Consider the following 17764-nt stretch of genomic DNA (forward strand, 5'->3'; position numbering starts at 1 on the left):
GTAACAGTTCTTATTCCCCAAACTTCTGTTTTAAATCTTTAAATTGCAGGCAACCAACCACACTAAGTTTTTCTACTCATGGTTTAACATGTAACAAAAGATTAAGAAAGAAACCTAATTTTATTATTTCGGAAAATACCCTTCTTTCCCCCATCAATCCAGTTATTTTCTAAAACTTTGCCAAAGACTCACCATCTCAGAAGCCTCTTAATCACATTCATCTACTCATCTTATCCTTGCTTATAAATGGTCAGCACTTCTTCCCCTTCTGACAAGTAAGTAGATCTAACATGCAGAAAACCCAAGAACGGTTTGCTTTTCAGATTCAAATAGCAACATAATCTTAAATATTTATTTTTTACTCCACAATTGAATGAATTTGCAAAAAATTTACTTTGATATTTTATTGATAAAATACATGGGGCGCCTGGGTGGCTCAGCTGGTTAAGCGTCTGCCTTTGACTAAAGGTCATGATCACAGGGTTCCTGGGTCGAGCCCGCGACAGGCTCTCTGCTCAGCAGGGAGTCTGCTTCTCCCTCTGCTTCTCCCCCTGGCTTGTGCTCTCTCCCTCTCTCTCTCTGTCAAATAAAATAAAATCTTAAAACAAACAAACAAAACAAAAAAACCCGATCTCTAAAATGAAGTATGTTTGCAATTGTTTTCCTGCTTTTGGTTCCCTTTTTGGTTTCCTGCCCTTTGGTTCCCTGATTTAATATTGGCACTCTTCAAATGAATAAAGGAGAAGCCATAATGTATAAGTAAGGTAAATATCAAGATATGACTCACGTAATAATAGCTGTAACAGATTGAAAACCAGAGCATTCCGTTTCGATAAGACAACAGCCTAAGGGAAAAGACTGAATATTTAAAGAGCTCACCATCAAAGGACAAAATGTTGTTGCACAGAATTCTGAAAACTTGAAAGCAGCAAGGAATAGGATTGGGATAATGTTCCCATATTTAGACTGATTAAAGTCTGAAGATCATGAAAACGAAAGGGAAATTTTTGTCACTCCCAAGAGTTAAGAATAGATCCCACAGAACTCTTCCATAACAGATGGTGCTGGCCTAAAACTATACTTGTATTTTATTCTCATGTAAATTTAGAATGCACTACACAAACACATACATACTACATATATTCCCTTTACCTAAAGTAACTTACTGCCAAAATAAAAATAGGGATATGGGGATTAAAATGCTTAAACTAAGAGCATCAACATGCCAACAGTCAAAACCATACCCGTAACTCCTCTAATATCTGAGAATTTAGATGTGGAAGCGATCTGTGACGGTCCCGGCCAACCTTACTATTTGATGGGAAGGTAAGGAAGACCTAACGAGGATAAATGACTTGCTCAAGATCAAAAAGAGCCAGGACTATAACCCAGATGACTAGATTCAAAGTCCAGAGCTCATTCTCCATTATAGCACTCCATGTCTTCCCGGGGCTGAGAAATGTGTTTTCTTTTACATATAAAATCAATTACAAGCTTCATTCAAAATAAAGCATGTTCTGTTTTTCTAGTAGCACTGATCCACCTTTCACAGGCTTTGTTAGGACCAATGGAATGTCTCTGATTGGGAAAAGCTAATCTAATCTACCATCTAATTCATTTCTTCGGAGATATCATGCTCACTAAAGAGGTATCCTATAATAAGGGAGGAGGTAATGCAGTTTTCTGGTCTGTCAGCTTCAACTTAGAAGTACTCAGCACCTATAACAGATTAGGCACTAAAGATCATATATATGTATACTTATCTAAGTTAAATGCACCGTTTTTTATGCTACTATTTTATTAAAAATAGAAACAAGAACTTTGACCATGCTCCCATCCTACAGTTTATAAAAATTAAGCAGTTAAAATACAATTTTAAAGACATACATATAATATCTAATGTTGTCTGAGTTAGCTTTATTGAGGGGAAGAAAATAAACATAATGATTTCCTGGCCCTGTTTTTCAGAGTATAAATCTAATTACCAATGGCCTGAGCATACAAACAGGCAAGAGGAAAGCCAACCTATAACATCATATGTCCAAGGACAGGCGAGTCTCATTAAAAATGTTACACAAGCGTGCTCGCTTCGGCAGCACACATACTAAAATTGGAACAATACGGAGATTAGCATGGCCCCTGTGCAAGGATGGCATCCAAATTCGTGAAGCATTCCATATTTTAAAAAAAGTTACAAAAGCATACAGTTAAATCCAACAAATGCATACAAAAAAGCCCCAACTTCATTTGGAAGGCTGAAATTACAGAAAACTGGAACTAAGAATATGGTCACTTAACCGGAGCCCACTGTACCTTCCCAGTAGTATATGACATTTTCAGATGGTTCATTCTACTGGTTTGGGGGAATGGTTTTATCTAGAATTACATTCTTTGCATTGCAAGGACCTTTACTTCTATTAATTTATGGGTTGCTCAAGGGATGGGAAGCACACACAAGCCAAGGATGCCCACCATCCCCACAACTATTTAACCTTGTTTTGAAAGTGTTAGCCAGCAAATCAGACAGAACAAAACAATCAGAAGTGTAAGAACCAGAAGGGAAGAAGTAAACCACCTCTAATTGCAGACGATATGATAGTATGACTGGAAAATACAAGAAATTCAGTGCTAAAATTGAATGATTAAAAAAAATCAATATGGTAATGGGATATAAAATGGAAGCCTTACAGATATATATAAAATACCCAGCTAAAAGATATAGTGGAAGAAAAGGTCCCATGTATAACAGTGACAGAAAAAATACAATACCTGGAATGCAACACCTATTATCAGGATATATTTTTTAAACTCCTGGAAGTCTCAAAAGTAGACTAGACTTGAACAAGATGAGGACATCTCTTGTACTTGGACATCAACATGTCCAAGCCGTCAATTCTTTCTAAGTGAATACCTACATTTAACATGTTTCCACTGAAAATAATGTTTAAAAAACTTTCTGGGAGTGTGCCTGGGTGGTTCAGTCGGTTAAGTGTCTGCTTTCAGCTCAGGTCATGATCCCAGGGTCCTGGGATTGAGCCCCGCATCGGGCTCCCTGCTCAGCAGGGAACCTGCTTCTCCCTCTCTATCTGCTGCTCCCCCTGCTTGTGCTCTCTCTCTCTCTGTGTCTCAAATAAATGAATAAATAAAAATTTTTAAACTTTAAAAAATTAAAAAAAAATAAAAAACTTTCTGAAGCCAGATGAGTTGATTGTTTTTTTTTTAATTTTTTTTTTTACATGTTTTATTTATTTATTCATGAGAGTCAGAGAGGGAGAGAGAGAGAGAGGCAGAGGCAGAGGGAGAAGCAGGCTCCCCGCCTAGCAGGGAGCCCGATGCGGAACTCGATCCCAGGACCCAAGGATCATGACCTGAGCCGAAGGCAGACGCTTAACCATCTGAGCCACCCAGGCGCCCCAGATGAGTTGATTCTACATATGTAAAAACAAATGGGCAAGAACAACTAGGGGAATCCTGAAAAAGAAGCACAACAAGGGAGCTGGCCCTATGAATATTAAAACATAAAACCACTACAATTAAAAGTGTGTAAGGCATATGAACACTTAGAATATAATGAAGTTCAGAAAAAATCCATATATACACGGATATTTAGTACATGATAGAGATTTTATCTTAAACTGCTCCAACTTAAACTGTTGGAGAAAAACGGGCATTTTAAGTAACAGTGTTGGAACTGGATAGCCTCTTGGAAAAAGATAAATTTGGGTCAATACTTTAAACTGTACACCATAATAAATTCTACACGAATGAATCAAAGGTCTAAATGTAAAAACTAAAACAATATATGCACTACAAAAAATATAAATTTCTCTGTAATAAATAGCAAATGCTTTTCCAGAAGCAATGAGAAAAGACTTAATTTTCATGTGGGGGCAGGAGAGTCAAAATACAAATGACAAGCTTGGAGAAAATATCTGTAACTTATATCATAAGAGGCTAATCTCCCTGGTATAAAAAACTAAAAATGGAGAAGACAAAAAGCAAAAACTCTGTAACAGAAAATGGGCAATGGATATGAACATCCAGGTCAAAGAACAAAAAAGGTAAATGACATATGAAACAATTTCCAATCTCCCTCATAAGAGAAAAGCAAGTGAAAACTATGCTGGAATTCACTCTTTTGCTCTTAGGCAAAAATTGACAAATCTGACACTGGTAAGTTGTGGAGAGATAAGATATTCCCCTACATTTGAGGTAGGAGTCTAAGATCCCATGGGATTATTATCCAAAGGATTCCCGATGGAGGGGGAATTTGACAACATCTAATATAATCAGTTATTCACCCAACCATTGAGTCAGCAATCCCAGTTTTAGGACTCTACTTTCAAGATATACTCCACGTAGGGGCACCTGGGTGGCTCAGTTGGTTAAGCGTCTACCTTCAGCTCAGGTCAAGATCCCAGGGTCCTGGGATGGAGCCCCAAGTTGGGCTCCCTGATCAGCTGGGAGTCTACTTTTCCCTCTCCCTCTGCCCCAACGCCCCACTCATGCTCTCTCTCTAACAAATAAATAAAGAAAATCTTAAAAAAAAAAAAAAAGAAGATATACTCCATGTAAATATGAAAAGTTATTTCCTGCAGGTTTATTTGTATTAGAAGCAATCTAATGGATATATACAGTACAACCATATGATGAAATATAATGCAACTATAAAGAATAAAGGAGAACTGCAGAAACTCAAATTGGAGAAATTTCCAGAATAATTAAGTAAAAGAAACAGAACAGTACATACATAGTGATACATTTTGTTTAAGGAAATAGGAGAAAAAACTACCTCTCTCTATATATTTGGTTTTGTAAAAAACAAAAACAAAAGCACACACACTAGAAGGATAAACCAGAAATTAATGAAAATGGTTATCTACAAGGGCTATGGAATAGAAGGGATAGAGATGGGAGCAAGACTTCTGAGTACAGCTTTTTATATAGATTTGACTTTTGAAAAATTGTAAATGTTTTACATATTCAAAACAAAATCAAGCCAAAAAAGCAAACTCTAACACTGAACACAGAAATAAATGAATGTAACTGTATATCAAATGTTAACATAACCATATAAAGAAAATAATTATTTCAAGTCAATTTTGAACATGATACTCTGATTATACATCTTCAGTGGGGTAAATTTTAAGGAACAAAAAACGAACTACAAAAGACATCTTTAACTTCACTCAGCAGGTTAAAGTGCTAAGAATTCATGTAGAATACTAATTACTATAATTCTGCAACATTGGATATTTCCTGTCGGATAAAGCAAATAAAGAACTACATTATTATCAATAGGAACTGAATTTTTTTAAATTTATTTATTTGACAAAGAGAGAGAGAGAGCATGCACAAGTAGGCATAGTGGCAGGCAGAGGGAGAGGGAGAAACAAGCTCTCCATTGAGCAGAGAGTCCGATGTGGGGCTTGATCCTGCGACCTTGGGATCATGACCTGAGCCAAAGGCAGATGCTTAACCAACTGAGCCACCCAGGTGCCCCAGGAACTGAAATTTTTAAAAAATATTTTATTTATTTGAGAAAGAGAGAGCACAAGTGGTAGAGGGGTTGGGGGTGGGTGGACAGAGGGAGAGGGAGAAGCAGGCTCCCCTCTGAGCAGGGAGCCTGATGTGGGCTCCATCCCAGGATCCTGAGATCATTACCTGAGCCGAAGGCAGATGCTTAACCAACTGAACCACCCAGGCTGAAACTGAAATTTTTAATAAAAAATAAAAATATATAAAATATAAAGAAAAAAACTTAGGTTAATTTTGAATTGTACATATCAATATGAACTCATAATTTAAAAAGTATTTTATAGCTCTGTTGACTAAAAGGGCTTAGAAATAATGACAACTCAGTAGTAATAAGCATACCTCACTCCCAGACTTTAGTTCTAAATACCACACCCAACTAAAAGGTCCTAGGGCATTTGGAGAAATGGCTAGTTCTATGACTAGGGCTGGAAAAATTAAAAACAAGCCTGAGACATGTAGTTGAGCTGAGAAAACAAGAAAGTGCTCGAATGATTAATGAGATCACCTCAAAGGCACAAAGGAGACAGTCTGAAGGAGACAACACCTGCATAAATTTTGGAGCATAAAAAATAATAACTAGAATTGACTTCAATATATTGAATAAGTAAAAATTCATGAATCTTTACTACTACTAAAAGGGGGAGATGAGAGAAGAAAGGCTCTTTCTTACTGAAGAATGCCAGTAATAAAGAATGACATGTTTAAAAGAATCATTCTTTACAACCCCATAATTGATTAGGGTAAGGATCATCAATAGATATACTAAAACATCCTGGGTAACAGGACATGCAAGCTGTCAAAGAATCACAGAGGAAAAATTACACTGTAGATATCTGACACTCATTACTTGAACCAAATAGCCAGACTTAACCTCTTGATGCACTGCAATATGAAGTATAAAAAACAAAGATGCATTAAACTTCAAATGTGAACTTCTTACTTATAGGAAATACAAAGGATAAAGGAAAAAGTTAAAATGGCGTTAGACATGGCCAATTACCCCTGGAAGGCAAGACTGTTCCCAGTTAGCTAGTGGTCTACACCAAATAAGACAAAACATGAACTATGTTTGGAACCTGCTTTGAAAAAAGTTACAAGAGACATTTTAGAACAGCTGGATAAATCTGAATAAGACTAAATAACAGATGCCAATAAGAAAGTACTTTTTAATTTTCTTAGGTATGATAATAGTATCATATTCATAAAGGAAAAGCATGCTGAAGTTTTTAGAAGTATCATGATGTCTACAACTTTCAAATGGTTCAGCTGTTAAAAGGGAGTGTGTAATGGGGTGCCTGGGTGTCTTAGTTGGTTAAGCATCTGACTCTTGGTTTCAGCTCAGGAAATAACTTCAGGGTTGTGAGACTGAGCCCTGAGTGGGGGGGGGCTCTGCCCTCAGCACAGAGTCTGCATGAGATTCTCTCCCTCTTCTACCACCCCTCTCCTGCTCGTGCACAAACACACACTCTCTAAAATAAATAAATAAATAAAATCTTTAAAAAAGAGAGAAAAATGTAAATATAGCAAAATGTTAACTACTAAATCTACAAGGGTACACATGTGTTTATTGTACTATTTTTTTCATGTTTGAATATTTTCACAATTTTTTTTTTTTTTTAAGAAAACCCAAACACTGAGAAGCAATTAAGATTTGAATACAATATTTGAGGCACTTCAGTTCTGACCCTGATATCTCATCACTTCTGGATACTCAACATTATGTTTACATAATTGTTGAAGTTACCCATGTTTGATTATAATAAAGGATCAGGGAACCATAAGTGTGTGATACCAAGCACATAATTCAGAAGCTAAATCCGTGCTACTCAAACTCCCAGTTTCTAAGGTCTATTTACATATGTATGGCTTTTAGGCACATGCCTAATTCTCTCATATATTCCCATGCCCAGATTCTAGTGCCTATCCTTGAGCACTGAAGCTAGCCTGGACCATCTATAATTTAGAATCCAACCAGCAAAGGGAGAGCTGGAAAACTCAAAGGGTCAAAACAAAAGCAACAAAAGCATCTAACATTATTACTTAAATCCTCATCTATGGGCTAGAGATTATTTGGAACAAGGAGTTAATACATCAGCAACAGTATCTAAAAGAACACTAAATAATAAAATAATCAATTCACCAAGAAGATATAATAATCATAAATGTGTATGCAGCTAACAATAGGACTTCAAAGTATATGAAGCCAAAACTGACTGAATTAAAGGAGAAATAAGACCATCCCACAATTATACTTGGCTACTTCAACATTCTTCAATCAGTAACTAATAGAGTAAGAAGACATAAAATAAGCAAGAATACAGAAGACAGCAAGAACATTATTAATCAACTTGCATAAATGACATTGATAGGACATTCCACCCAACAAGAAAAGAATATATATTCTTATCAAGGGCACATATACCATTCACACCAAGATAGACAATACAAAATTTAAGAGAATAGAAATTACACAAAATATGCTCTACAATCATAATGGAATTAAATTATAAATTGATAACATAAAAGTTATTTGGAAAAATCCCCAAATAATTAGAGATTAAATAATACACAACATCCAAATAAGTCATGGGTAAAAGGGAAGTTAGAAAATACTTTGAAGGGCACCTGGGTGGCTCAGTCGGTTAAGCGTCTGCCTTCGGCTCAGGTCATGATCCCAGGGTCCTGGGATCGAGTCCCACATCGGGCTCCTTGCTCAGTGGGGAGCCAGCTTCTCCCTCTCCCTGCAGCTCCCCCTACTTGTACTCTCTCTCTCTCTCTGTCAAATAAATCAATAAAATCTTAAAAAAAAAAAAAAAAGAAAATACTTTGAATGGAATGAAAATGAAAATATATCAAAATTTTAGAATGCTGCCAAAAAGCACTGCTTAGACAAAAATTTATAGCATTAAAATGCTTCTATTAGAAAGTCTCAAATCAACCATGTAAGCTTCTACCTTAAAATGCTAAAAGAACAAATTAAACTCAAAGTTTAAGAAAGAAAATAATAAAAAGCAGAAACCAAAGAAATTGAAAACAGAAAAAAAGAGAAAACTTATAATGGCAAAAGCCTTTAAAAAAAAAAAAATCAATAAACTGATAAACCTCTAGCCAGACTGACCAAGAAAAAAAAAGACAAAAATGATCAACATCGGGCACCTGGGTGGCTCAGGTCATGATCTCAGGGTCTTGGGATGGAGTCCCTGCATCGGGCTTTGTGCTCAGTGGGGAGTCGGCTTCCTCCTCTCCCTCTGCCCCTCCCCCAGCTTGTGCTCTAGCTGTCTCTCAAAAATCTTAAAAAAAAAAATTACCAACATCAGGAATGAAAGAGGGAACATCACTAAAGATCCAGCAGATATTTAAGGGATAATAAAGTAATATTCACTCAGGAAAAAAGGGATAACTTGACTACCTCCATATATACAAAAGACATTGAGTTTGTCTTTAAAAACTTTCCAACAAAGAAAACTCCAGGTCCAGATGGGATTATTGAATTCTATCAATATAAAGAAGAAATGATGTGATTACTCTCTTTCAGAAAACAAAAGAGAAAGGAATACTCCTCGATTCAATTTTTGGGGCCACAACTGCACTGATAACAAAATAAGACAAAATAAAAAAAACTACAAACAAGTATGCCTCATAAACATAGATGCAAAGATGAAATAAAGACCTTATCAGGCATATAAAGACTGAAAGAATTTATCACCTGTATACCTGCACCACAGGAAATATTATACAGTCCTTGGGCAGAAAGAAAATGGCAACAGATGGAAATCTGAATCTATACAAAGGAATGGGGATCATCAAAAATGGTTAACTACATGGATAAATATAAAAGATATTTTAAATTATTATTCAACTCTCCTTACAAAATAATTGAGTGCTATCACCAGGAAAGGTAGAGTAAGGACTTCTGAAAATCTTCTCTATAAATACAATGAGAATATTGGCAAAAACTGTCAAAATAAACTTCAGAACTCTGGCAATTAACCAAAGACCTCTTACAAGCCAGGGAGCATGTACTCTTTCTTATTCAAGAAAAAGTGCTATTTTGGTAAAAACCACGAGTATTGTGGTATTTTAACATGCCCTCGACCAATCCCCCTCTTCCCAGCTCCAAGGTAACCTTGAAAACCAACGGACAGCAATCACAGTAAAAGCCACCAGCACCACAGCCACAGGAGGGGTCAGAACAGGGCTGGAGCTCTTTAAAAGCCCCATTTGTAAAAAAAAAAAAAAAAAAAAAAAAAAACTGTCATGTTTTGGCCTATGTGGAAGTTCTCTAGGAAATACTACTCATAGAGCTTGTCTTTATTTGACCTAACTTACAGCTCTCCCAGAATAAACAGCCTATTCCTGGGGGCATTTGTCAAAAACAATAAGCAGAAATTGTTTAACACTGCACCTGCAAGAGGCAGTGAAACATTTGGGGCAAGCAAGAAAGGCTAATCAAAGCTGGGGAATGAGATGTCCAGAAAAACCCTGACATATTTCTGGGAATCTAAAAGGCTGCACATGCATAGGACTGCGCATATCCAGGGCTGTGTACATGTTCAGGGAAGACCAAGAATGTACTAAGGTCTCACTTCTAACTGACAGACTCTGTACAAACAGGAAGTAAGAGCTAAGGCACAGCAGTAAACTACCTGAGTTTTAAAGGTGAGTCCCAATATGAACACAGAGCCATGCAGCAAAGAATGGGAGAGTTACTGGTTCTGCACTTTTAAGGAAATATATCCAATCATTAGCTCACCACTAAGCTAACTAAGCAGAGACTTCAGTGGCCACACCTAATAAAGAATACAAACTTTATATAATTAGTTCAGTAAAGTCAGCAAAAAAAACAAAAAGCAACAATAACAAACCCTGAAGGAGGAGAATCTGACTTGAAGGGTTGTCATATATTATATTAAATGTCAGGTTTAACAAAAAAATTATGAGACATGCAAGGAAAGTATGACCAATACACAGGGAGGGAAAAAAGCAGATAATAGAAACTCACTGAGAAAGTCCAGACACTGGACTTAGTAGAGTTTAAGTCAGCTATCTTAAATATGTTCAACGAACTAAAGGAAACCATGTGTAAAGAACTAAAAGAATGAGAACTAAGTCTTTGTTTTTTTCAAAGTAGGCTTCATACCCAATGTGAGGTTAAAACTCATGACTCCAAGATCAAGAGTCATATGCTCTACTGACTGAGCCAGTTAGGCACCCCTGAGAACTAAATCTTAATAAAGATATAGAAAGTATTATTTTTTAAATATGAGTATAGTTGCCACACAATGTTACATTAGTTCCAGGTGTACAATAGTGATTCGATATCTCTATTTGTTATAGTCTGCTCACCCCAGTGTAGCTATCATCCGTCATCACACAACACTATTACGATATCATTGACTATATTCCACAATATCATTGACTATATTCCCTATGCTGTGCCTTTATTTGTGACTTATTCATTCCATAACTGGAAGCCTGTATCTCCCACTTCCCTTTACCCATTTTACTTCCTCTACCCAAGAGATAGAAATTATTTTTAAACTCATGGAGTTGAAAAGTACAGTAACAAATGAAAAATTCACTAGAGAGACTCAACAGCAGATTTGAGCAGGCAGAAGAATCAGTGAACATGAAGATAGGTCCATTGAGATGATCTTGTCTGAGGAACATAAAAAAAAAAAAACTGAAGGAAAATGAACAAAGGCTCAAGAGACCTTGACAATGGTGTAACCAATTAAGATTACCAATATACATACACATAACGTGAGTCCTAGAAGGGAGAGAAAAGGTAGAAAGAGTATTGGAAAAAGTAGTGGCACAAAACTTCTTATATCTGATGAAAAACATCGATCTACATAGCAAGTAGATCAACAAACTCAGAAATCCCTACCCAGACATATCATAATTAAGCTGACAAAAGCCCAATATAAAGAGATCTTGAAAGAAAAAGAAGGAACTCATCACATACAAGACATTCTCAAAAAAGTTCAACAGCTGATTTCTCATCAGCAGCCATGGAGGACAGAAGGCAGTGAGACAGCAAATTCAAAATAATAAAGAGTGTGTCAACTAAGAATTCTATACCCAGCAAAAGTATATTTTGAAAATTAGGGAGAAAGTAAAACATTCCCAGATAAACAAATACTGAGAGGATTTGTTGCTAGCAGACTAGCTCTGCAAAATACCAGGAAGTCCTTCAGGCTGAAATAAAGGGATCCTTGACAGTAACTTGAATATACATGAATAAAAAATATCAGTGAAGGCAAATTTACATATGCAAATATATAATTTACATTTATGTATTTACACATGTGAATTTATACAGGTCAATATAAAAGCCAGTAAATATATATTTTTGACTTGAAATTGTTTCCTATTTGATTTTTTTCTTTTAAGTAGGCCCCACAGCCATCATGAAGGCCAATGTGAGGCTTGAACTCACAAGCCTGAGATCAAGACCTCAGCTAAGATCAAGAGCTGGACACTTTAACCAACTGAGTTACCCAGGTGCCCCTCCTCCTATCTGATTTAAAAGACAATTGTATAAAGCAATAATTATAAATCTATGTTGATGAACATACAATGTATAAACATGTAATTTATATGTCAATAACAGCACAAAGAGGGAGGGGAAGGGGCTATATAAAAGTTTTTATATGCTATTGAAATTAGATTGGTTTCAATTAGAACTAGATTGTTAGAAGTTAAGATGTTAATTATAATCTGCAGAGCAACCACTAGAAAATGATTTAAAAATATATAGTGAAAGAAATGACAAGGGAATTAAAATGATACACTAGAAAATACCTATTTAACACAAAATAAAGCATTAATACAGGGATAGGAGAAAAAAGGAATAAGACATAGCAAAAAAATAGCAAAATGGGGCAGGTATAAATCCTATCTTACTAGTTATTTCATGAAATATAAATATTAGGCATTCTAATCAAATGTTGAAATTTACAGAGGTGCCTGGCTGGCTCAGTCAATAGAGGATGTGACTCTTGATCTTGGGGCTGTAGGTCTGCCCCACTTGGGTACACAGATTACTTTAAAAAAAATTTTTTTAATCTTAAAAACAGATGTTGAAAATTACAGAATGCACAAAAACCCATCATCCAACTATATGCTGTCCATAACAGACACTTTAGATTGAACACATTTAAGTTGAAAGCAAAAAATCGAAAAAGATATATCATGCAAGCAGTCACCAAAAGAGAGCTGGAGTGGCTAGATTTATACCAGACAAATAGACTTTAACACAAACATTTTTACTAGAGACAAAGAAGGACATTTTATAATAAATAGGTCAATTCATCAGGAAGATACAGCAATTATAAACATATATGCACTTAACAACAGAGTCCCAGAATGTATGAAGGAAATACTGACAGAATTGAAGGGAGAAAGTTCTACAATAATAGTTAGAAATCAGAATACTCCATTTTCAATAACAGATAAAATATCTAGACAGAACATCAATAAAGAAACAAAAGACCTGAACAATACTATAAACCAACTAAAGCTTACAGACAGATATATAGAACATACCCAACAATAGTGAAATAGTAAAATACATAGTCTTCTTTTTTTTTTTTTAAATACATAGTCTTCTTAAGTGCACATGGAAATTGGCCAGGAGAGACTAATAAGTTAGGCCACAAAGCAAATCTCAATAAACTTAAGACTGAAATCATACAATATATATTCTCTGACCATAATGGAATGAAGGTAGAAACCAATAAGAAGTTAACTAGAAAAGTCATAAATATATGGAAATTAAACAATACACTCATACTCAATGGATCAAATAAAAAAATCACAAGGAAATGAGAAAAGACAAATGAAAACAAAAAGCAAAATACAAAAACTCATGGGATACAGAAAAGCAATGCTCAGAGGGAAAGATCTCAATCAATAACCTAACTATACACCTTAAGGAACTAAAAAAAGAAGAGCAAAGTAAACCTAAAGCTAGCAGAAGGTAGGTAATAATAAAGATTAGAGCAGATATAAACAAAATAGAGAACAGAGAAACAACAGAGGTTCAATAAAGCCAAAGTTAGTCCTTTGAAAGATCAACAAAATTGTCAAAACTTTTAAGCTCAACTAAGAATAAGAGAGAAGACAGAAATAACTAAAATCAGAAACAAAAGCGCAGATGATTCTTACTGACTTTACAGAAATAAAAAAAGGATAATACTAAAATACTGTGAACAATTAGTTATACACCAACAAATTAAATGACCTAGGTGAAACAGACAAGTTCCCAGAAACAAATTATCAAAATTGACTTAGGGAGAAAAAGGGTCGCCTGGTTGACTTCAGTCAGTGGAGCATACCACTCTTGATCTCGGGGTTGTGAGTCTAAGCTCCACATTGGGTGTAGAGATTACTGAAAAAGAAAAAAATTGAAGAAGAAAAAGGAGGAAGAGGAGGAGGAGGTGGAGGAAGAAAAAGAAGAACAACAAGAGACCTGTAACAAGAGACTGAATCAATAATAAAAAAACCTCCCAACAAAGAAAAGCCCAAGACCAGATGACTTCACTGGTGAATCCTACTAAACATTTAAAGAATTAACACCAGTCCTTTTCAAACGCTTCCAAAAAATAGAAGAGAACACTTCCTAACTCATTCTATGAGGCCAGCATTACCCTAACCAAAGCCAAAGATAACTGCAAAACAAACAAACAAAAAACCCAAAACAACAACAAAAAACCCCAAAACAATAAACCCATATCCCTTAAGAGGATAAATGCAAAAATTCTCAACATAGTATTAGCAAACCAAATCCAACAGCATATTAAAAAGATTATAATACCATGACCAAGTAGAATTTGTCCCAGTAATGTGACTGGTTCAACATAAGAAAATTAATGTAATTAATATGCCACATTAATAGAATGAAGAAAAAAACATGCAATCATCTCTATGAATACAAAAAAAAAAAAAAAAGGCACCTGATAAAACCCAATATTCTTTCACGATAAGAACACTCATACAGCTAAGAACAGAAGGGCACTTCCACAAAATGGTAAAGGGTCTTCATAAAAAAACCCACAGCTAACATCATACTCAATAAAGAAACACTGAAAGCTTTCCCTCTAAGATCAAGAAGATGTCAAGGTAAGAGCTAAGAAACTTATTGTTGCTTAAACAGAACAGGGAGGGAGATTCTATAGCAGTAACGTTCAATAACTAAAATATACATTCTAGTACCTGTGTGCTGCAATGTACAATTACACACAAAAAAATCACTATTCATTGGGAACTCAAAACTTTTTAGTTCAGACATGTTTGAACTACATAAAAGAATATATAAAAAAATCACTTAAATATCAGCATTAATGTAAAAAGGCACTACATATAATGGAAAGAAACTAACCTCACTTCAAACAAGGAGTTACATGAGACACTGGAAATCTTAGAGCATATATACCACTACGCATGATGGTATAACTTATAAAGTAATGAGACTGTATACAAAATGTCAAACGTAAAATTAGTTACATTTAATCACTATGTATTTATACAGATGTATCCTGAGTAGGTACAAGTTGATGAGGCATCTTAAGGCCAAGAAATGCACTGAGGGGTATAATACCCCTATGGGAGAACTAAATTTTCACTATTCAAAAGAAGTCCTATAATGAAAAAAGAAAAAGAAAAGGAAAATAAGAAAGAAAAAGAAAAAGGAAAGGAAAGAAAGAAGAAAAGGAACAAAGAAAAAGCAGACAGATACTCATTTATACAAAAAGAAACAGAAGGATAAACCAGAAACCAATGATACTGGTTACTTACAGAGGGTGGGTAGAAACAAGAAAAGAAATAATGAGAGGATGGGTAAGAGGTAGAAATGGGTAAAGTAACACTTTTCTGAGTATATCTTTTTGCCCAATCTAACAATCTAACTTTTTTTTTAAGATTTGTATTTATTTATTTGATAGAGAGAGACACAGCCAGAGAGGGAACACAAGCAGGGGCAGTGGGAGAAGGAGAAGCAGGCTTCCCGCCGAGCAGGGAGCCTGATGTGGGGCTCCATCTCAGGACCCTGGGATCATGACCTGAGCCGAAACAGACGCTTAACGACTGAGCCACCCAGGCACACCCCTTGCCCAGTCTAATTTTTAAAACTATGTTAACATTACACATATTCAAATAAATAAATAAAATCAACACAGAAAGGGAAAACTAAAAATGGAACACTATACAAACAAATGAATCGACCGTATTTCAAATAATTAATGTAACTATATTAAAAGAATGTGTACCTAACCTAAACTCCAGAGGACAGTAATTTTGTTAGTGATTTTACCCTTAAGCTAAAGACATAAAGAACTATAAACAACTCCGGTTGGTAGTTTTGCTTTTCACAATAAAATGAATTAGCAATTCCAGAACTACGTCATGTGTATTCTCAGATTGAGTAAATAACTATATTGTGGAAACTGAGAGCCAAGTTTTTTCACTGTTGAGAGAAAATTATGAATACAAGCAGGCGAATGCTAGATATCACTATGAACTCACTGTTCTAAGTACATAAAAAGACAGAGATGTGTGTTATACATTATATACATATATGTATATATGTGTAATATTTGTGTGTGTATATATGTATTCAATGTACATATATGTATGCAATATATATATATATATTCCCTAAGATATATAGGATATACATGTCCTATAATACATCGTGTGTATATATATCCTATATATTATACAAACATGCATATCCTATATATCCTAGGGATGTATCTGTATCTATAACTATATATCTACATATCTGTATCTATCCTAGCTCTTTTCACTGAGAGAATCTAGAGGCAATGACACTCCAATAGCACCAAATACACCTGGAGTCTAGATCCTGGCTTCCAAATGTCATTCTCCACTAAAAGGAACCAGGGATCCCTGGCTGATTTCTGGACTCTGGCAAGTAAAAATACAAGATGAGCCTGAAACATCTTGTTAAGCCAGAAAACAAAGAAGTGCTCAATAAATAATGAAGGCATGTCGAGAGAACACAGAGACCAGCTTGGAGAAGCTCCCACTGGCCAATTTGGTACAATTTAAGCATCAGAATAAATAACAATAGCAACAGATTATACCTCACAGAATAAAACAGAAAACTCTAAGTCCATACTAATATAATAAATAAATAAATGGGGGAGACAAGAGGGTTCTTTTTTATTAAATTTAATAATTATAAAATTATTGGGGTGCCTGGGTGGCTCAGTCTGTTAAGCCTCTGCCTTCGGCTCAGGTCATAATCCTAGGGTCCTGGGATGGAGCCCTGAGTCAGGCTCCCTGCTCAGCAGGGGAGTCTGCTTCTCCCTCTGCCCTGCTCGTGAGCTCTCTCTCACACACTCTCTCTCTCAAATAAATAAAATCTTTTTTAAAATATATAAAATTATTAATTATAAAAGTGATGAAATTTAAAAAATCACCATTTGACAACCACCATAATTATTTGAGGCAAGAATTATCAATGGATAAAACTGGTACCTGTTGGATAAGAAACAAAATACTTACATAAATTCAACCTTCCTACTAGATACTTATTATTTGCACAGGGAAAACACTAACTTTACAGTGAAGAAACTTAGCTGGCACCAAAGTGATCAAAATTAACAACACCAATAATGGAAAAACAGACATCATGTGACTCCTGACATCATATACTGGGAAGGACACAATTTCTGTGGTATTCTTGCCCTGACTACATAATCATGAGGAAGCCAAGCATGATGAAACATCAAACAAATTCAAATAATGAACACTCTGCAAAATAACTGGCCTGTACATTTCAAAATAACAAAGTCATGAGAAACTAAAAAGTCTCCAGAACAGCTCCAGATTAAAGTAGACTAAAGAGATATGACAACTGGGGCGTCTGAGTGGCTCAGTGGTTAAACGTCTGCCTTCGGCTCAGGTCCCGGAGCCCTGGGATCAAGCCCCGCATCGGGCCCCCTGCTCCGCAGGGAGTCTGCTTATCCCTCTCCCACTCCCCCTGCTTGTATTCCCTCTCTTGCTGTGTCTCTCTGTCAAATAAATAAAATATTTAAAAAAAAAGAGAGAGAGATATGACAACTAAACACCATGCATGATCCTGGGAGATTTTCTTTGAATATCAGTGAAGACAATGATGAAATTGCATAAAGTCCACAGAGCAAATATTAGCATTATATCAATATTAACGTCTTGATTTTGATAATTGTATTGT

At 35.5% G+C, this 17764-nt stretch overlaps 1 protein-coding gene and 1 non-coding gene across 4 annotated transcripts in view; one reads left to right on the forward strand and one right to left on the reverse strand.

Moving 5' to 3' along the window:
* Nucleotides 1-17764, reverse strand: part of UBTD2 (ubiquitin domain containing 2) — a 64180-nt gene that overhangs the window by 21599 nt on the left and 24817 nt on the right. The window lies entirely within an intron of this gene.
* On the forward strand, nucleotides 2081-2184 carry LOC116632553. Its single transcript, XR_004299468.1, has one exon. It is a non-coding gene; the product is annotated as a U6 spliceosomal RNA (small nuclear RNA).

Source organism: Phoca vitulina, unplaced genomic scaffold (genome assembly GCF_004348235.1).
Source record: "Phoca vitulina isolate PV1807 unplaced genomic scaffold, GSC_HSeal_1.0 scaffold6, whole genome shotgun sequence".
NCBI lineage: Eukaryota > Metazoa > Chordata > Mammalia > Carnivora > Phocidae > Phoca > Phoca vitulina.